At 44.7% G+C, this 17,540-nt stretch overlaps 1 protein-coding gene across 4 annotated transcripts in view; it reads right to left on the reverse strand.

The window, feature by feature from the left end:
- The window catches only part of LOC139171960 (guanine nucleotide-binding protein G(o) subunit alpha), a 215,297-nt gene that overhangs the window by 23,897 nt on the left and 173,860 nt on the right, over positions 1 to 17,540 (reverse strand). The gene's annotated exons all lie outside the window — the stretch shown is intronic.

The following is a 17,540-nucleotide window of genomic DNA, read 5'->3' on the forward strand; positions in this document are numbered from 1 at the left end:
ACCCACTGGGATGTTCCATGCGTACATGCAAGAGACCTCAAGCTGTGTGAGCAGCAATCGTTACTAGTGTGCTGTCCTTTACCAACCCACTCCTGGTTATGACCCACAAACAATCTGGCCGGCTTGTGATTGCAGGATCTCATTCTCACCGCTATCTTCAGGAAGGGGCCATCCTCAGGCTGGCAAAGGTCTGAAAGTCCCCAACTTTTTATATATTTTTTTAAAAAAGAAAGATGAATAGCCACCGTAACACAGGCATAAAAAAGGAACGTCAGACTCCATCGAAAGGGCAGCCAGCCTGGTTCTTCATTATGTACATTTGCTCGTGGAGTTAATAAGCAATTAACAGTCCAAGCAGAGATGTTGTCTCTTTCGACTGGTCACTCCGGGGCGTCTCTCAAACTGTGAGTGACCTTCACAGACTTTCTTCCCCTCTCACTGAGCCCAGCAGGTAAGATTTCAAAATGTGGCATGGCTGGAGGTTTCTTCTTTTCGCTTTTCCCTCCAGCGTCCTTGGAGGGCGGGGGGAACGGGCTTCTCCCCCCCCTCTCGAGCCTGCCCAGGGGGTAGGATTCAAATCTCCTACCATGCTTTGCCATCTGTACAAAAGTGAGCCGTTAAATAAAACAAAACAGTGGGGAGGGGAGGGAGGGAGAAGGGTATTTTAGCAGCTCCCATCGCGCGCTGGGGTTTCGTTTAATGAACATTGAATTGGTATTTTAGAGTTAAAGGTGGAGAAGGAGGCCTCAAGGTAAGGCCGGAACAAAAACTTTTCTGAATAGAAAGATTGCAACCTAATCGACCCTTCCTGATTTTCTTTCTTTCTTTCTTTCTTTCTTTCTTTCTTTCTTTCTTTCTTTCTTTCTTTCTTTCTTTCTTTCTTTCTTTTTCCTTCTTTCTTTTTTCTTTCTTTTTCTCTTCCTTTCCTTCCTTTCCAATTTCAATTTTGAACTACAAATATCTTTCCTCCCTCCCTCCTCTCTCTCTCTCTTCTTTCTTTCTCTCTTTCCTCCTTCCTTCCTTTTCTCTTCTTTCTTTCTCTCTATCTCTTTTCCCCTTCCTTCCTTTCTTTTCTTTCCTCTTTATTATTATTATTATTTATTAAATTTGTATGTCGCCCCTCTCCATAGACTCGGGGCGGCTCACAACAATAGTAGCAAAACAATATGTAATACAAATCTAATAATTTAAACTAAAAACCCATAATTTAAAAACATGCACACAACACACCATACATAAACAATATAGGCCTGGGGAAGTTATTTCAGTTTCCCCATGCCTGATGGCAGAGGTGGGTTTTAAGGACTTCCTTCCTTCCTTCCTTCCTCCCTTCCTCCTTCTTTCCGTCTTTATTTCTTTCTCTCTTTCTTTCCTCCTTCCTTACTCCCTGATTTCAATCTTGAACTACAAATATCTTTCCATCCTCCCTCCCTCCCTTCCTCCCTCCTCTTTCTTTCTTTCTTTCTTTCTTTCTTTCTTTCTTTCTCTCTCTCTCTCTCTCTCTTTCCTCCTTCCTTTCTCTTCTCTCTCTCTTTCTCTCTCTTTCCTCCTTCCCTTTCTTTCTTTCCTCCTTTTCTTCCTTCCTTCCCTCTCTTTTCCTATTTTCCCCTCTTTGCAGATGCTGTCACTGGACAATCCACTGTGATTGATGTCCTTCACACAGGATCTTTAGTGTGCTGATTAATTTCTGGCAAAAATTGCACGCTCCATGGAAGGAAGGTGAGCAATGGAGCCTCCAGAATCAGGTTAAGGAAGAAATCTATGTCTTTTGTCCCAGAAAGCCACTTTATTTTCTCTCTGTCTTTATTTGAGACAAGGGATTCATTTGTTCAAGTCACCGCATTTCCGAAGTGAGGAATTCTGCATGTTGCACACAGTAATGAAGCATCCATTTGTGGAAGCCTGTAGATCTAAATCTATGTGCAGAATGCACGCTTCCATTTGCTCCATTTCAGTGGGTTTTACTGAAGCAGCAAAGCACCCTGATTTCATTTGGCCAGCTGCTTGGCACCACAAAACAACAGCACTTTAATTTCAATCAAACACAGAGCTGGAAGGACCTTGGAGGTCTTCTAGTCCAACCCCCCGTTTCAAGCAGGAGACCGTATGCCAGTGATGGTGAACCTTTTTTGGCTTGGGTGCCAAAAGGGTGCACGTGGGGACGATAGTATGTGCATGCATGCCCACAACCATAATGCAATGTCCTCCCCCATGCACATGTGGACAAACCCCCCGCCCTGCCCCCATAGAAACATAGAAACATAGAAGTCTGATGGCAGAAAAAGACCTCATGGTCCATCTAGTCTGCCCTTATAATATTTTCTGTATTTTATCTTAGGATGGATATGTGTTTATCCCAGGTATGTTTAAATTCAGTTACTGTGGATTTATCTACCACGTCTGCTGGAAGTTTGTTCCAAGGATCTACTACTCTTTCAGTAAAATAATATTTTCTCAGGTTGCCTTTTATCTTTCCCCCAACTAACATCAGATTGTGTCCCCTTGTTCTTGTGTTCACTTTCCTATTAAAAACACTTCCCTCCTGGACCTTATTTAACCCTTTAATATATTTAAATGTTTCGATCATGTCCCCCCTTTTCCTTCTGTCCTCCAGAGTTCCTTAAGTCTTTCCTGATAAGTTTTATGCTTAAGACCTTCCACCATTCTTGTAGCCCGTCTTTGGACCCGTTCAATTTTGTCAATATCTTTTTGTAGGTGAGGTCTCCAGAACTGAACACAGTATTCCAAATGTGGTCTCACCAGCGCTCTATATAGCGGGATCATAATCTCCCTCTTCCTGCCTGTTATACCTCTAGCTATGCAGCCAAGCATCCTACTTGATTTCCCTACTGCCCGACTGCACTGTTCACCCATTTTGAGACTGTCAGAAATCACTACCCCTAAATCCTTTTCTTCTGAAGTATTTGCTAACACAGAACTGCCAATACAATACTCAGATTGAGGATTCCTTTTACCCAAGTGCATTATTTTACATTTGGGAACATTAAACTGCAGTTTCCCCATGCATGGGCACAGGCCTCACTGAAACGTCTGGACCTCTTGTAGGCCAGTTGGGCTGTTTTTCGCTCTCTCCAGGGTTCAGGAAAGCCTCCTGAAGCCTGGGGACGGCAAAAAATGGCCCAAAGAGCCAACCAGAAGTTTGCCTGCTGGACTGTTTATTGTCATCTACAGGCTTCAGGAGGCTTTCCTGAACCCTGGGGATGGCGAAAGGGGGCAGGAAGCATTCCTGAAGCGTGGGGAGAGTGAAAACAGCTGAAAACAGCTGAAAACCAGCTGACCAGCACGGACATGCGTTCTGGAGCTGATATAGGGCAATGTCTCATATGCCCTCCGATATGGCTCTGGATGCCACCTGTGGAAAACGTGCCATAGGTTCTCCATCACTGCCCAATGCCATTTTAGAAAAGTGGCTTGTCCACCGTCCACTTAGCATATGCAGTAAAAGAAATTCCTGGGACATTATTTTACTAGGAGTCTAACTTTACTGAGAGATCCATACAGACACAAAAGGAGCAAAGCTAATTGTGAAATTTTTATGCAAAAGCCAGCAGTTTATAGCAAGAGCCCTTAGACTTATATACCACTTCACAGTACTTTACAGCCCTCTCTAAGTAACTTAGAGCCACCCTATTGCCCCCAACAATTTAGGTCCTTATTTTATCCACGTCGGAAGGATGGAAGGTCTTGAGCCTGGTGAGATTTGAATTGCCAAACTGCAGTCAGCTGGCAGTCAGCAGAAATAGCCTGTAGTACCGCATTCTAACCACTGTGTCACCGCAGCTCTTAATTTCTCCTATTCTCTATGTGGGCCATCCAATGTTCATTGCCCACCAATCCAACATGTTCCTTTTATTTTAGTAAAACAATCTGCACCTTTGGAAGGTTCCCATCACACAGCTTTGAAGTATCAGGATTTTCTCAGGCTGCAAATGGCTCACATAAACTCACTTCCCTCCCAGCTGCCAATACAGTCCAAATATTTCCCCCCCTCCCCTTCATTTTTCTTGTCACGTTGTGAGTAGAAGTGTGTTACGGGTCAACCTTGACATGCCTGTCAAAGATCTCCAGTGATGGAGCAGAACCCATAATTTCTGAAGGCAAGCTGTTCCAGGGTTAATGTCAGCCAGGCAATGTTGTCTGGCGGGGGCTTAGGTGAAGAGACTTCTCTGTGGTGGCTCCAGCCCTTTGGAACCAACTCCCCCCGGAGATTCGTACCACCCCTATCCTCCTGGCCTTTCGCAAGGCCCTGAAGATCCATCTTTGCCAGTAGGCATGACTGTTAGAGCTAACTCCAGCCATGAATGGTTAAATCAGTTGGGTGGATGATTGTGTTTTTTTTAAGATAATGGGGTTTTATAAATTTTTAGATTTATAATATAAGGTTTCTACTCATTTTGTATTGTATTTATTATGTTATAAGCTGAGTTGCTTGAGAAGGGTGGCATAGAAATCTAAACCAACCAACCAACAAGTAATTGTTTTCACTGTTAGGAGGTTTCTCCTTAATTCCATTTAATTTCCATTCATTGTTTCTCGCCTTGCCTTCTAGTGCTTAAAAAAAGTAAATGACCTCCTCATCTATGTGGAGGCCCCTCAAATACTGAAATACTGCTATCCTGTCACCCCTAGTCCTTCTTTTTTCTAGAATAGCTAAACCCAAATACTGCTACTGTTCTTCACGGGTTTTAAGCCTCTTAGCTGGTCTTCTCTGCACTTTTTCCAAAGTCTCAACATCTTTTCTGTAAGGTTGTGACCAAAGCTTGATGCAGTGTTCCAGGTGTGATTTTACTAAGGTTTTATAAGGTGATACCAACAACAATAACCACAACAAAACTGAGGTTTTTTTGCTCACATGCATTTATATGCAAAAATTCTTTCTGATCTCAGGATTAAAGTAGCAGGCTATCAATCCAGCCCTTTGATCCAGGGTGATGGCTTAAGGCAATGCTCCATTTTGTATCAGCCCATCCACAATTGCCAGAATAAATCTCTATCATTCTGAAGAGATGTGCAAGTTCTCTAGAGATAGAACGATGGTGGAGGCATAATCTATATCAAATTCTGGCGTTCACCGAAATGATGGGTGGCAATGTCTTAGATTCAGAAAATGCAGCCCAAATGTTGTTCTATTCGCAGAAAAGCACAAATCAGGGAGGGAGGGAGAGGGAAAGAGAAAAATGCAAGCTGGATTTGAGATTCACCAAAATGAGAAAAACTAAGTACAGTGGTATCTCTACCTACAAATGCCTCTACTTATGAATTTTTCTAGATAAGAACCGGGTGTTTGAGATTTTTTTGCCTCTTCTCAAGAACCATTTTCTACTTACAAACCCGAGCCTCCGAAACTGTAACCGGAAAAGGCAGGGAGAAGCCTCCATATGGGCTCTCTTGGAATCTGCTGGGAGGAAACAGGGCCGGAAAAGGCGGGGAGAAGCCTCCATGGGGCCTCTCTAGGAATCTCCTGGGAGGAAACAGGGCCTCCACCCTCTCTGTGGTTTCCCCAATCCCACACATTATTTGCTTTTACATTGATTCCTATGAGAAAAATTGCTTCTTCTTACAAACTTTTTTACTTAAGAACCTGGTCACAGAACGAATTAAGTTCGTAAGCAGAGTTACCACTGTACATAGAATAGAATAGAAAACGTGGAGTGCAATGGAACGGAATGGAACGGAACAGAACAGAACGCCAGACAATGAATAATGGCTGGGAACCGTACAAAGAGAGATTCAACCTGGAAATTAGGAGGAATTTTCTGACAGTGAAAACAATCAACTGATGGAACAGAAGTTGCCTTCAGAAGTTGTGGGAGCTTCATCACTGGAGGCTTTCAAGAAGAGAAGGGACTGCCATCTGTCAGAAATGATGTAGGCTCTCCTGCTTAGGGGGGGGGGGGAGAGATGGACTTGATGACCTACAAGGTCCCTTCCGACACTGTTAATCTGCTAAATCTGTTAAAGGTTGGACGGACCTGGCTTAAGTGTCTTTAGAAAACAGGCATACCTAAAACACAGGCAGTCCTTGATTTTTTTAAACCATTTGTTTAGTGGCTGTTCCAAATTGCAATGACATTAGACTAACATGATCTGCCCCTTCGAACCATCGTAGCCTCTCTACAGGTCATCACGATTAGGGCGCTTGGCAACTGCAGTGCGTTGATGATGGTTTCAGCATGTCAGGGTCATGTAATTGCCACTTTCCCAGCTGGCTTCTGACAAGCAAAGCCAACAGAGAAGCCAGGTTGGCTTAACAACTACATGATTCATAAGAACCTAAGAAGAGCCCTGCAGAATCAGGCCGAGTCCAGCATTCTGTATCACCCAGTGGCCCATCAATTGCCATGGGGATCTTGAGCAGAAAGAGAAGGCAAAACCCTCTCTTTCCCTTGACCCCCAACAGATGGGACCCAAGGGATCTCTCCCTGCCTCAACCAACATAGAGGCGGCACTTGGACCTCCATTTCAATAACCACCAATGCACTTGGCATCCATGAATCTGTCTAATCCTGCCTTGAAGCTATCCAGGCTGACAGCTGTCACGACCTCTTCTGGAAGTGAATTCCATCAACCAAGGACCCTCTGGGTGAAGAAATATTTCCCTTTACTTGTCCTCGCTTTCTTACCTCTGAGCTTTAGGGAGGTCCCCCTCGTCCTTGCCTTTCGTAAACACCTTAAAACCCACCTCTGCCATCAGGCATGGGGAAACTGAAATAACTTCCCCAGGCCTATATTGTTTATGTATGGTGTGTTGTGTGCATGTTTTTAAATTATGGGTTTTTAGTTTAAATTATTAGATTTGTATTACATTGTTTTGCCACTATTGTTGTGAGCCGCCCCGAGTCTACGGAGAGGGGCGGCATACAAATTTAAATAATAATAATAATAATAATAATAATAATAATAATAATAATAATAATTATAACAACAACAACAACAACAACAAAACAACAACAACAATAATAGTAATAATAGTAATAATAATAATAATAATAATAATAATAATAATAATAATGTGATAGGGAAAATAATTTTTCTCCATCCACCTTTTCTATCCCATGCATAATTTTATACACTTCGATCAAGTCACTCCTTCAACGCCGTCTTTCAAGGCTGAAGAGACCAAGGCGTTGCAACCTGGTTTCATAAGGGAGGGGCTCAATTTCCTTGATCATTCCTGTTGCCCTTTTTTGCACCTTTTCCAGGTCCATTATATCCATTCACTTCATGAGCCAGAGTGATTTGTTTAACAATCTTGGCAGAAAAAAAAAGCAAGCTATAAAACCAGGCAGAATTCACTGAACAAGCATCTTATTTAGCAGTGGAAATTCTGGCCCTAACTGTAGTTGTAAATCAAGGACCAACTATACCTTTATGAGGTTCTTTGGAGGGGAGCAGTATCGGGCTGCACCCGGAACGGTCAGGAACACCATTCCGGTAGTGGAAATTGAGATGCCCATACATCCCCATGTCACCGATGCATGCAAGCACACCTGCATGAGATTCGGCTTCTGTGCATGCGCTGGAAGTGAAATCTCTTGCGAGGATCCTCGCACGGGTGATATTTCACCGATTTTCCGGCATTTTTGTGCTTCCGCGCATGCACAGAAGCAAACAAAACGGCAAAAATTGAATCACTCCTTGAGACTGATTTCTGACAGTCTCAAAATGGTGAACAGTGCAGTTAGGCGGTAGGGAAAGCGAGTAGAATGCTTGGCTGCATAGCTAGAGGTATAACAAGCAGGAAGAGGGAGATTGTGATCTGGCTATATAGAGCGCTGGTGCGACCACATTTGTTCAGTTCCGGAGACCTCACATACAAGAAGATATTGATAAAATTGAACGGGTCCAAAGACGGGCTACAAAAATGGTGGAAGGTCTTAAGCATAAAACGTATCAGGAAAGACTTCATGAACTCAATCTGTACAGTTTGGAGGACAGAAGAAAAAGGGGGGACATGATTGAAACATTTACATATGATAAAGGGTTAAATAAGGATCAGGAGGGAAGTGTTTTCAATAGGAAAGTGAATACAAGGACAAGGGGCCGCAATCTGAGATTAGTTGGGGGAAAGATCAGAGAAAATATTATTTGACTGAAAGAGTAGTAGATGCCTGGGACAAACATCCAGCAGACGTGGATGGTTAAATCCACAGGAACTGAATTTAAACATGCCTGGGATAAACATAGATCCACCTTAAGATAAAATACAGGAAAGGGCAGACTAGATGGACCAGGAGGTCTTTTTCTGCCGTCACACTCACGTGCAATCTCGCACAAGGTTCGTTTCCTGCACATGCGCAGGAAGCCGAATTTCATGCTGATGTGCGCGGGTGCATGCCGGGGTTGCAGAGCTCTGTGGGAAGTGCACCGGGAAGTGCACTCCGCCCTTGGAGGGGAGCCTGTGCTGGAGACGACAGCTTCTCTCCTTCCGTGGGGCAGCCCATGCGTCCTACGGACGGTGTCCAGGCCCTCACCGCACACTGACAAATCTCCTACATTAATTGCAGGGTGGAAATACATCTCCGCCTTCTGACATCAGCCTGTAAACCGGCAACTGATTATTAGTTCCAGCGCAGCATCGCTCCCTTTACCCTGCGCAAGCTGTATTTAAGCACAGATGTGCGGCTGGCTAGCTGTGTTTTGAGACAGCCTAGACACGCCACTGATGCCTTCCCCCAAATTTGCATTTTCTTGGCCTCCTCTATTCTAGGCAGAAGCAAAAACAGGAGCTTTTCAAAAGAAAGAGAAAAGAAATAAAAGCAACTGGACTTGGCTTTTTCTCTTCTATTTCAAAACCAAAGAAGCATAACCCTTTTCAAGGAACAAAAGCAAGGAAGGCCAGTTGCCTTTTGGAAAGAAAGACATCTGTGGGACAACCATGGCTTGGATGATGGAGAATCTCCCTAAATATTCTGGCAGCTTTAGCCATGCTGGCTGAGCTCCTAATAGGCAGCGCCCAGACTAGCTGTGGAGCTGGGTTCTCCATTAATTAACAGAAGAACAGAGTTGGAAGGAACCCTGAAGGTCTTCTAGTCCAACCCCCTGCTCAGGCAGGAAACCCCTATACCTATATATTTCAGACAAATGGTTTTTATAAACTCTTCTCAAAAACCTCCCTTCTTAAAACTTAGGTTGCCATTTTTTAAGTTAAAATATTTGGGTATTCTTTATTTTCCAAGGAGAAGAATGTACAGTGTTGTGATTCAGTTTGAGGCTCCTCAGGGAATGGATGGAACTCTGCCGGCTCCATGCTCAGAGGGGGAGGACGAAGAACAGGAGGAGGAGGAGGACCAGGCAGACGGGGAAGAGGAATGTCAGGACGAGGAGGAGGGAGAACAGCCTGAGACCCCCGGGGGGGAGCTCTCCCCAGCGAGTAGCCTGGAGTCATTAGATGAGAACGCACAAGCCATCATAGACATGAGGCAGAGAAGGGCAGCACAACGAAGGGGACAATTAGCCAGGTATTTCCATCCCTAATAGGCAACAGCTGGATTTGGGTGTGGTTCTCCTCAGAAAGGTTGAAAAGGCAGGCCCGCCCTTCCTGTATTGTGGAGAGTTATCTTTTGGGAGTCCTGTGACCTTGCTTCGATCCTTGGCGTCTCTGATTCTGGCTTGTGGCCTCGAAGGCTGAAAACTTGGGAGAGGTGTGGGTTTTATTATCTACAGTGGTGTGTGTGCCAGCAAGAAGCCTGTTGTGTTGTCTGGCCGTCGTGACTCTTCTGTGAAGCTTCATAGCATTCCAGTTTGTAAGAACAGTTTTTGTTATCTGTGTTTGCTTTCAAAGATATAAAATGACTTTGCTTTTTACCAGCGTGTCTGGATACTCTTTTTAGTTGGTGTTGACATCTGGGGGAACCCAGACAGAACAGTACAGAAGATTGTGTGAATGTGGTCACAGCAATGCTGCAAATGCGGCTGCAAAACTGGAATGTTTAGTGTGAAAAAAGAGGAAAATTATTTAATACAGGAGTTCCTTGATTAATTCTTATGATTACGCTGGCTTCATCTTTGCTACATTTAAAGGTAGGCTCAGTTCACATGTACTTTTGGAGGGAAGCTGTCAAAATCTGAATGTATATCTCACCTTCTCCCCACCCGAAGCCTACATTCATGTAGTTAAGCAAATAACTGTGTGGATGTTGGGTTGTGAACAACTATACCCCAGCTATTCAGGAAATGAGTCTGCAAGTAACTTTAAACAGATTCCAGATTTTCCTCAAAAAGCTTGGACATTTTTCATTTAAGAAGAGATGGAATTGCCAATTGCAAACCCAATAGTTACACAGAGGGGTGAATTCTGGAGATGAGCATTGTGGTATTTTGTACATCTAAAATATATATAATATATAATATGTATATATATCACATGCTTCTGCTGAATTTGAAAATTAACGAAGATTAGGATAGATCTATTTTGGCCTTATTTTGGCCTCATCAGCTAGCCATGCCCTCACTGGGACTTGAACTTGCAACCTTTGCTTTGTAAGGCAGAGAATTAACCTCTAGGCTACAGTATCCAATCCCTTCAGCTCTATACCAGGGAAGGGTTACTTGTTTTTTGTGTCGAATCACCCTGGTATATTGAAGGAACATCACAGCTCCTTTTTTGCCTCTCGGCCCAACCCAGGGCCATTTCCAAGGCAGTTAAGTTATTAATAGCTGACAAACTATATTCTGTATGTATCACAAGTTTTTGCTGAATTTGAAAATTAAGGGAGACTAGGATAGATCTATTTCAGCCTTATTTTGGCCTCATCATCTAGCCATACCCTCACTGGGACTTGAACTTGCAACCTTTGCCTTGTAAGGCAGAGAGTTAACCTCTAGGCTACAGTATCCATTATATATATAATCCTGCCTTGCAATCAGAAGTAGGTTCAAATCCCGGTAAGGGTATGTCTAGCTGATGAGAACATAATAAACTCGAAATAGATCTATACTAGTCTCCCTTCCTTTTCACTTATCAGCAAAAATATGTTACACACACAAACATATATAGGGTGTATGGGGCGCTCAGGAAGGGGTAGCACCTCTGGTGTAGGAGCATGTCGCCTTCTTTTACAGCAGGATAGTACCTAGAACAATATCAGACCTCTGAAAAGTATAAGCCTACATATGTACTCAGTACTTGATTTGGATCTCTTTTGCAGAAGTTGCTGCCTCAATGCAGCATGGCATGGACGCTATCAGCCTGTGGCACTGTTGAGGTGTTATGGAAGACCAGGATGCTTCAATAGCAGCCTTCAGCTCTTCTGCCTTGTTCGGTCTCATGTTTCTCATCTTTCTCTTGGCAATGCCCCATACATTCTCTATGGGGTTCAGGTCAGGTGGGTTTGCTGGCCAATCAAGGACAGTAATCCCATGATCACTGAAGCAGATTTTGGTGCTTTTGGCAGTGTGGGCAGGTGCCAAGTCCTGCTGGAAAATTTAAGTCCCCATCCCCATAAAGCTTGTCTGTAGATGGAAGTGTTCCAAAATCTCCTAGTAGACAGCTGGACTTCATGAAGCACAGTGGACCACCACCAGCAGATGACATGGCTCCCCAAATCACGAGAACAGTCTTCCAGTGTTTGAAGGGCTGCCACAGAGAGGAGGCGGTCAAGCTATTTTCCAAAGCACCTGAAGGCCAGATAAGGAATAAGGGGTGGAAATTGATTAAGGAGCGATTCAACCTAGAAATAAGGAGGAATTTTCTGACAACGAAAGCAATCTCCGGGTCCCGTCAACTAAACAATATCGTTTGGCGGGTCCCGGGGGAAGAGCCTTCTCTGTGGCGGCCCCGGCCCTCTGGAACCAGCTCGCCCCTGAGATTAGAACTGCCCCCACCCTCCTTGACTTCTGCAAACTCCTTAAAAAAACCCTCTGCCGTCAGGCATGGGGGAACTGAAATATCTTCCCAAGGCCTATACTGTTTATGCATGGTATGTTGTGTGCATGTTTTATAAATTATGGGTTTTTAGCTTTCTAATTATTGAATTTGTATTATATATTGTTTTCTCTTGCTGTTGTGAGCCGCCCCGAGTCTGCGGAGAGGGGCGGCATACAAATTTAATAAATAAATAAATAAATAAATAAATAATCAATCAATCAATCAATCAATCAATCAATCAATCCACCAATGGAACAAAAGTTGCCTTTGGAAGTCATGGGACCTTCAAGCAGCTTGGTTTTTTGAAGCTCCCACAACTTCCTATCTTGGCTTGTCAGAAGGTCCTGAAAGGGGATCACATGACCCCAGGACATGGTAACCGTTGGGATATTGCAACTGTTGTAAGTATGAAAGCGGTCATAAGTCATTTTTTTCATAGCTGTTGTAACTTTGAATGGCCACTAAATGAGTGGTTTTAAGGCGAAGACTGTCTGTAGTAACGAAGGCCAACACTGTGCAGCTTTGGATGTCATCAAAGGTCAGCAGATGCTAACATCATTTTAGCCAGAGATTAATGAAGAAAAGGCCATAAACTGTCTGTGACTCAATCGCATTTAACTGAATGAACCCTGTTCTTGCTTCAAATGCTGTCAAAGAGAGAGAAAGAAAGTAAAGTACAGTGATCCCTCGATTTTCGCGGTCTCGATTTTCGCGAAACGCTATACCACGGTTTTTCAAAAAATAATAATTTAAAAATACTCCACGGTTTTTTTTCTATTCCACGGTTTTTCCCACCCGATGACGTCATACGTCATCACCAAGAGTCACTTCTCTGTCTCTTTCTCTTTCTTTCCTGTCATTCTCTGCTTCAATCATTTTCTCATTTCTCTTTTTTTGTCCCCTTTTTTCTATCATTTCTCTCTCTTCCTTCCACTCTTCTCTCTCTCTCTTTCTTCCTCTCTCTCACTCTCTTCCTTCCTTTCTCATCTCTTTCTTTCTTTCCTTCTCTCTCTTTCTCTATCTCTCCCCCTCTTGCTCTCTCTCTTTTTCTCACTTTCCCTCTCTCGTGCACCCACCAGCCTCCAGAGAATGCCTGTCCCGCCTCTCTTGCAGCAGAGGAGAAAGAGAGGTGGAGCGGGCGGGCGAAAGGACGAGCGGCGAGCAGCGGGCGGGCGGCCGAGCCGGCAGGCAAACGGGCGAGCGGCGGGCGGGCGAACGGACGAGCGGCGGGCGGGCGAACGGACAAGCAGCGAGCGGGCGAAAGGACGAGCGGCGAGCGGGCAAAAGGACGAGCGGCGAGCGGCGGGCGGGCGGGTGAACGGACGAGCGGCGGGCGGGCGAATGGACGAGTGGCGGGTGGGCGAATGGACAAGCAGCGAGCAGGCGAAAGGACGAGCAGTGAGTGGGTGAAAGGACGAGGGGCGAGCGGCGGGCGGGCGAGCGAGCGGGCGAACGGACGAGCGACGAGCGGCAGGCGGGCGGGCGAGCCGGTGGGCAAACGGACGAGCGGCGAGATGTTTATTTTATTTATTTAGATAGATGTTTATCTAATATTAGTTGCACTTTCGTCGGTCCCCGGCTCCACCATCTGCGCATGCGCGGCCATGGAAAAAGGGTGCGCATGCGCAGATGGTGTTTTTACTTCTGCACCACTATATCGCGGATAATCGATTTTCGCGGGAGGTCTTGGAACATAACCCCCGCGAAAATCGAGGGATCACTGTACCTTTTATTTTAATTATCATAGAAATATTTACTGATGGTCAGGCAAATGCACTGCTCAAAAAAATAAAAATAAAACTTAAAAAATACTCCAAGTCAATCAAACTTCTGTGAAATCAAACTGACCACTTAGGAAGCAACACTGATTAACAATCAATTTCACCTGCTGTTGTGCACATTCAACTTTGTACAGAACAAAGTATTCAATGAGAATATTTCGTTCATTCAGATCTAGGATGTGTCCTTTATTTTTTTGAGCAGTATATATTACAAAGCATCGGAAATTTTGAATGCACTTTAGGTACCTGATGCCAGAAAAAGGATCTGTAATCTACAAAGGGGTCTCCAATGTACATGGGAAATGGGGCCAACATGAAAGGATATGTTATCACACTTGAGGGACATGTAGAGTTCAGCTAAAATAAACTGGGATTCAAATATGCCCATTGACACAGAAAATGTTTATATTTATTCATTCATTCATTCATTCATTGGAATAATATTGATTTCATGTAGATATTAAATAGCAGGGGGGAGAGGACCGACCCCTGAGGCACCCCACAAGGGAGCAACCTAGAGGTCGACCTCTGACTCCCCACTAACACCAACTGCGACCGACCCGAGAGGTAGGAGGAGAACTACTGAAGAACAGTGCCTCCCATTCCCAACCCCTCCAGCCGGCGCAGAAGGATATCATGGTTGATGGTATCGAAAGCCGCTGAGAGGTCAAGGAGCACCAGGACAGAGGATAAACCCCTGTCCCGGGCCCGCCAGAGATCATCCATCAGAGCGACCAAAGCAGTTTCCGTGCTGTAGCCGGGCCTGAATCCTGACTGCTGAGGACAGAAGAGTAGGAGAATAGGGAGTAGCATATAGCATAGCATAGCACAGGATAGAATACAGAATAGAACAAAACAGAATACAGAATACAGTAGAAAGGATAGGATAGGAGTAGAGTAGGGTAGAGTAGAATAGAATATAGAATACAATAAATAGAACAGAACAGAAGAGAATAGAACAGAATCCATCGCTTCTTGTTCTGCCTTGTGGTGCTTTGGAGAATAGCTTGAATCCTCTAACACAGGGGTGGGCAATTCCTTTTGCCATGGGGCCGCGTGAGAAATTGGGGTGGTTTTAGAGGGCCGGACTAATATAATTAACTCATTTCTACCCAACACTGTATATAGCTACTGCAGGGGACAGGGGAGGAAGCACGTGGTATCTGTGTACCACTCCTGTACTGCTCACAGCTAGGGGATTTTTTCGGCGCTGACCACTCTAAAGACCCAGACCCTGACCTGACCTAAACACCCAGACCCACTCTACAGACCCCTAATTGTTTGCTTTACGGCAACACGGTGCACCACAGTCACTGGGCTGGAGTGTTTGCATGATTTCTGTGCTTGGCTGCTTTTGGTAGGAGGTCAGGGTCTGCTCCAGCGCGAGGATGAAAGAGCTCACCGCATTCATTAGGAAAGCAGGAACCGGAGGAGTCCCGGCAGACGCGGTGAGCTCTTTCATCCTCGCAATGGAGCGGACCCTGACCTCCGCGGACTGGTCACAGATAGCGGGCGGGCCGGTCACAGACAGCGGGCAGGCCAGATGTGGCCTGCGGGCTGCCCCTTGCCCAGGTCTTCTCTAACATGTGGTAGCCTCTAGATATTGGAAGACTGCTATCATGTCACTTCTGGAGCTTCTTTTAACTAAACTAGACATACCCAGTTCCAGCAATCGTTCTCTGTATGTTTTAGCCCCCAGCCCCCTAATCCTCTTTGTTGCTTTCTCCGAACTCTTTCTAGAGTCTCCACATCTTTCTTTTTTTTACATGGTAGCAACCAAAACTGGATTCTAGGCTCTGGGAGTTTTATTTTGATCCGTTTATTTAGGCTCAAATCATACAGGAAAATTAAATAGCATATCCAGCAAGAGGAAGGCCAGGAATAAGCGGTGGGGAGGGCAGGGGAAACAGCAGGTCTTGAGAACTGTCAAGTTAAACATTCTTCAACTGATGAAAATGTAGATTCCTTTTGACATATCAACTTGGAGTCGCTCATCCAATTAATCTTTCTATTTCTTTCGAACACAGAAATACGATAGGTCTATAATAATACCTGTCCTCCCCCAGCTCTTTGTTCATTAAGGCATATTTCAAGGCATATCTTGGTATAATGTTCACACAAGATGCTTAATCATGCCAGGAAAAGCTGGGCTTCTACACTAAACTAGTGCTGTCCTTGGGTTGGTTGGTTGAGTTATTTTAGTGGCTTAGTGTCATGCTTGAGTTAAGCTCATGTGTTTAGTTGACAGTTCAGGATCTTGTGGGAATCCAGATAATATCCCATTCTCTGTTGTTCTCAGTTCCCATGTCTTCTCCAAATAGATGTGTGACGAAGCCATTACACCATCTCAAGACTACTCTTGGATGGCGTAAGAAGATTTTAGATAGATAGATTGCTAGAGTTGGAAGGGATCTTATAGGTCATCTAGTCCAATTCCTTGCTCAAGCAGGAGTACCTACACCATTTTAGACAAATGGTCATCCAATCTCCTCTTGAAAGTCTCTCTCCTCTTGGGGTTTTGGTGGACAGCTCAATGAAGATGTCAACCCAGTGCGCAGCAGCAGTATAAAAAGCAAATTCCATGCTTGACATGATTGGAAGGGAATCAAAAATAAGTCAGTAAGTGTTGTATTGCCTCTCTACAAATCGATGGCGAGACCACACTTGGAGTACTGTGTACAGTTCTGGTCACCGCACCTCAAGAAGGATATAATGGAACTGGAAAAGGTGCAAAAAGGGGCAACAAGAATGATCAAGGAAATGGAGCCCCTCCCTTATGATACCAGGTTGCAACGCCTTGGTCTCTTCAGCCTTGAAAGACGGCATTTAAGGGGTGACTTGATCGAAGTGTATAAAATTATGCATGGGATAGAAAAGGTGGATAGAGAAAAATTCTTTTCTCTATCACACAATACTAGGACGAGGGGGCATTCCCTAAAGCTCATAGGTAAGAAAGTGAAGACAAATCAAGGGAAATATTTCTTCACCCAGAGGGTTGTTGGCTTATGGAATTCACTTCCAGAAGAGGTTGTGACTGCTGTCAGCCTGAATAGCTTCAAGGCAGGATTAGACAGATTCATGGATGCCAAGGGTATCGGTGGTAATTGAAACGGAAGTCCATGTGCCACCTCTATGTTAGCTGAGGCAGGCAGGATTCCCTTGAGTACCATTTGTTGGGGGTCGAGGGAAAGGGAGGATTTTGCCTTCTCCTTCTGCTCAAAATCCCCATGGACAATTGGTGGGCCACTGTGTGACACAGAATGCTGCACTTGATGGGCTTTGGCCTGATTCAGCAGGGCTCTTCTTATGTTCTTATGTCTCACATTTTGGAGCTCTAGACACCTCTGCAGGCAAGCTGTTCCACTGGTTGATCGTTCTCACTGTCAGAAAGTTTCTCCTTATTTTTAGGTTAAATCTCTCCTTGATCAGTTTCCATCCATTATTCCTTCTCTGGCCTTCTGGTGCTTTGGAAAATAGCTCGACACCCCTCCTCTGTCTGGCAGCCCCTCAAGTATTGGAACACTGCTATCATGTCTAAGTGGTTAGGGTGGGAAAGAAACTTATTCATGCTCCTACCAGAGAGCCCGGCAGAACAATTCATAGCAAGTTAGAGCAATGAAAAAAACTCCGCAAAGACTTAGGACTTGGAAAACATTCTTTGCAGAGAAAAACAATGAACGAGCCTGAAAGGTAAGAGCTGGGAAGATTGTTAGCAGCTAGTTAGGGCTGGGGGGAGGGGGGGAGGGAGCTACACTCAGAGTATAAGACACACCCAAATTATCAGCCTCTTTTTGTTGTGATTAGCTCTGGCCCAGCTCCTACCCCAAGGAATGTGCAGGTGGATGTGGGGGGATATATCCACATGCCGC

Source organism: Erythrolamprus reginae, chromosome 9 (assembly GCF_031021105.1).
Source record: "Erythrolamprus reginae isolate rEryReg1 chromosome 9, rEryReg1.hap1, whole genome shotgun sequence".
NCBI lineage: Eukaryota > Metazoa > Chordata > Lepidosauria > Squamata > Dipsadidae > Erythrolamprus > Erythrolamprus reginae.